The sequence below is a fragment of the Alligator sinensis genome, unplaced genomic scaffold, assembly GCF_000455745.1.
Source record: "Alligator sinensis unplaced genomic scaffold, ASM45574v1 scaffold643_1, whole genome shotgun sequence".
Lineage (NCBI taxonomy): Eukaryota > Metazoa > Chordata > Crocodylia > Alligatoridae > Alligator > Alligator sinensis.
The window spans coordinates 469020-473559 of NW_005842783.1; positions in this window are offsets into that span (position 1 = coordinate 469020).

Below are 4540 nucleotides of genomic sequence, written 5' to 3' on the forward strand. Positions count from 1 at the left end.
AATTTAATAATAAATAAATAATATGTTTAAATTGAATACCATATTTCAAATATGTTTATTTTAATATTTATTTAAATATTTTAATCTCATTGGCTCAAGACTCTTGGCCTTCCTCTCGGTTCATAGATTTCATAGATAGATTTCATAGATTTCTAGAGTCAGAAGGGACCCGGTAAATCATCTGGTCCAACCCCCTAATCCAGGCAGGACAGAGTGCTGGAGTTAAGTAATTCCACCCAGATGCCTGTCTAATCTCCTCTTGAACACCTCCAGGGTAGGGGAAAGCACCACCTCCCTTGGGAGCCCATTCCAGACTTTGGCAACTCTTACCGTAAATAATTTCTTCTGTACGTCCAATCTAAATCTGTTCTCCTTCAGTTTGTGGTCATTATTCCTGGTAACCCTGAGGAGTGCCCTACTAAACAGACTGTCCCCTTTTCCCTGCTGTCCACTGCCCCCCGATGAGTTTGTAGGCAGCCACAAAATTGCCTCTCAGCCTTCTCTTGTGGAGGCTGAAGAGATTCAGATCGCTCAGTCTGTCTTCATAGGGTCTTACCTGCAGGCCCTCACCATACGTGTAGCCTTTCTCTGAACCCTTTCAAGGTTATCCACATCCCTCTTGAAGTGAGGCACCCAAAACTGGATGCAGTACTCCATCTGTGGCCTCACCAATGCCGCATAGAGGGGAATTATCACTTCCCTAGACCTCCTTGTGATACTCCTGCTGATGCAAGAAAGAGTGCGGTTAGCCTTACTTATTACCTCATCACACTGGTGACTCATGTTCGTTTTTGCATCAACTAGGTTCTACTGGGCATCCTGAAATAACACTTACCATCCTTGTTCTCTGGGGAAATGTGTTAACTACAGGCCTGTGCTTTTGAGTACAAAGCAATTTAGGCCGTGTGTAGACGAAATGAGGAGCATGTGTGCATGACACTATAAAGTGGGTTAAATGCTTTTGCACCCCTTTAATGGTGGTGTTGTTTGCATGTGTTGGACAAACAACATGTGACGGAGCCACTAGTTGTGTATTTGGGGGGGCACGGGGATGGGGGAAGGGTGGCTCCCGCTGCTGCGTGCACTCCCAGGCAAGCATAGAGGGGCATGTGCCCCCCCAGATCTGTACATGGGGCCATGGGCGACTGGTGCCTTCTGACCCTGAGGGGGCACCAGCAGCCGATCACCAACAGGGGGGGCAAACTGGACGTACCGCCAGCACTTCTCTCAGCGCCCTCACACTCTTGGGGGGGGGCAGCTGGGGGCCAATCTCAGGGGGGCACGTGTCCCCCCAGGTGTTGCCTATGCACAGGGATAACGTGGGCTGCTGCTGCAGGCTTTGCTTTGTGTGCCAAACTTCATTGCTACGGCACTGCAGCTGAAACAATTTTGCCATGGAAAGTAACAGAAGAATGACGGTCACTAAGCAGAGTATTGTTGCTTTTATCTTTTTGGCATGGGGCAGAATATATATTTATATAATGAACACTCAAGTATCACATGATTGTGAAGTAATTTTTTAATATATTATGACTTTTGAATCCAGGTTCAAGCAACAGTATCCAAATGATTAGTTCATGGCTATTGATTATGTTGCCTGGAATCAAATTCTGGATCTATTTGAAAGCCTTCATCCTTTGCTGGGCTCTACCTATTCAGATACCCACGTCCCAACTAGACCTATCAATCTCAGGGAGGATGTTTTGGCCAATGAAGTCCAGATTTGTTGTAGTACTGGCCAAGGACAACATATTTTCACAGAAAGACCCATAGTAATGATTTTTTCTTCTGCAAGGTACTGGGTTTCATCACCTTCAGAAGCTAAAGCAAGCCCATTTAATAAGCAGAAAATCTCTAATTTGTTAATGTCATAAAAAAAACCTTAACAGAGACACAATTGCCTACCAGCATCAAGATTGGGAAGACATGGACTTGAATGACCAGAGAATTACCACCCTTTAGAGGTAACAGTGATGTCTTTAGCCTTAATCTGGTTATGTATTCTGATAGAACAGTGGTATATACTCTAGAAATGCCTATAAATATTGTTTAGTCATACAAAGTTGTGTAAATGCAGGTGCAAGGCTTTACTCACCATGATATGATGTTACACAGGATGGCAGGGATATACGTTTTATAAAGCCATCACCTTCTGTAGGACTTACTCCATATCACAGTTCAGTGGTACGTGATTGACACACAGTTGTAGATAGTTAAAAGTAGATTGCAGGAATCTATATGATATATAAATAAGGGAAAATAAGGGTGGTTCTGAGAAGCAGATCTTGGGCAACAGACGATATTCTACGTGAGCTGTGATTGTAAAGAGCCCAGTCTCGTTCACCTTCCTCGCTCATAGAGCCTATCATACACAGGCCATCTAGTAGTTGTTGGCCTGGCCTTTGGGAACTTCTTCTGTTCTTCCTCACACACAACTGATTCAATCAGTGTTAAAGTTGGAGAGGGTTTGTTGCATTTTTTATCATTTGTGGCTTATCCACATCTAACTAACTCGAATGTACCAGCGGCTGCTGTTTTTAAATGGCTTCAGATGTACACACGACCACAGCCTCTGTGGCTGAGGGAGAAGATCATTCCTGGAGTTTGAGGGAGTCCTGGATTCCCAGTTACCACTGTCAAGTGTAAAGTGTGCAAGCTGTCCCCCAGTACGGACTGGGGGATGCTCCAACTCCCAAGAGAAATGCCACAAGCAATAGGATACAGAAGCACTCTCCCTCTTGAACCTAGTCTCATTTCCAGAGCAAGAGTTCTCATCGCAAGGTGGTTTGAAATGCCATGGGCACTACCACCATCATGGACGTGGTCTTTGAGCTGAATTCAGTGCCATCAGTGTGAGTTTGGTGCATTTTTGTGCTTACTGCTAGACGTCTCTTTGGGGACAGAGGCAGAATGTTTATGGGAGTTACCTGAAGTCTCGATTGCAATAGATCTTACTGCGAGTTAGGTAACATAGCACACCTCGACAGGGCATCTAATCACTTCTGAGTGCGCGACAATACCCTAGCATAAATGCAGGCAAATTTCCAGTCCAAAATAGAAGCAACTAATTTGTTGGGTTTTGGTTTTGTTTGTTTGCCTACTGGCATTGGACCCAGTTGAATTGGTTCCTACATTTTGTCTTAGGCTATGAACAGACATTCATTTCTACTGGCAGAGATTTCTCAGAAATCTCCACCAGCAGAAATCTTATCAGGAGAGGGAGTGAACAGGCATTCAGTCTGCATGTGCCACTCTCCCCTGCTCTCTGCACTTTCCTGAGACAGGGGTGATTCTAGTCCAGGGAAGGTGTAGGAAGCAGTGCCTGCTCCACTCCTCCTGGTCCCTGGAGGAAGTGGAACCACGGGGAAAGATGCTCCATTCATTCCCAGGTTGGGGTCAGGGGAGCAGGCAGGGAACTGTCTCCTCTTATCTGATCCTGGCCTCTGGGAGCAGAGTGGAGGGAGCACCAGAGACTGTCCAGTTTGGGGAAGAGACAGAAAGTGGTGGCTGCTGGTCCCTTCCTCTCCCAGTCCATGGGAGGAGCTAAAGCAATTGTTGCCTGAACCTTCTCCAGACCAAGGTGGTCTCTGGAAGGCACAGGAGCCTTTCCTTTCGTTTCGCTCTTCCTGGTCTCCAGGAAGAGTGACGTTGAGGGAAAGTGTATAAAGGTTAATTTTCCCCAGAAAAAAAATTCTTCCAGTCAACTTCTACCTGGTTCAAGTCAGTTTATTTTTCTCCTGGAAGCACCGTTTTTGGTCCAGAAGAAAGAGTTAGAATGTTTGTACCCTTTTGGTTTCTATCAGGAAGAGGGGATACTTCTGGTAAAAACTAAACATCTGTACATGGCCTTATGAGACCCACTTAGTTGCCTATAAGAAACCAGTCTGGATTCTGGCCTAAGGCACAGAAGGACAACTTTTATAGTTGCAGCAATAATACTGGCTTTAGACTGTTTTTCTCTTGTAGAATTTTAAAGCCTGACATGTAAGGGTTGCGTGTGGAATCCCCTAGGGGAAAACAGAAATAACAGGTAATGTAATTTCTCCACCTGTAAATGAAACGTGTAAGAAAACATACATACAACATTACTTAAAGACAGTAATTCTCCCATTGAGAGGTCCAAGCTTGAGACTTCATACAACCTGTTTGGGTAAGATTTTTAATGGTCTTGCATCAAGTTTGGGGGTTCTTTCCGCCTTATATAAAGTCCATGCAGTCACTCACCCCATGTCACAAGAATGTGTTACCATACCAGTCCAAAGCTGGAACAATATCACACAAATATCAGTGCCACTTTACCACTCTTAAGCATTTCAAAACTTTCACAAACTCTTTTATTGTGATGTCTTGACACCCACTTCAGAAGTACAAATACATATCCTATTGACCAATACAGCTGTGATATACTTAACAGGATTTACCTCTTCATACAGTACCTTATACATCTTGCATGTGAAATTGTCTTCCCTTCCTTCAGCATATAAAATTATATAGTTTTCTCCACTTGTCTTTCTCTTATGCAAAAGCATAGACTGTCGCC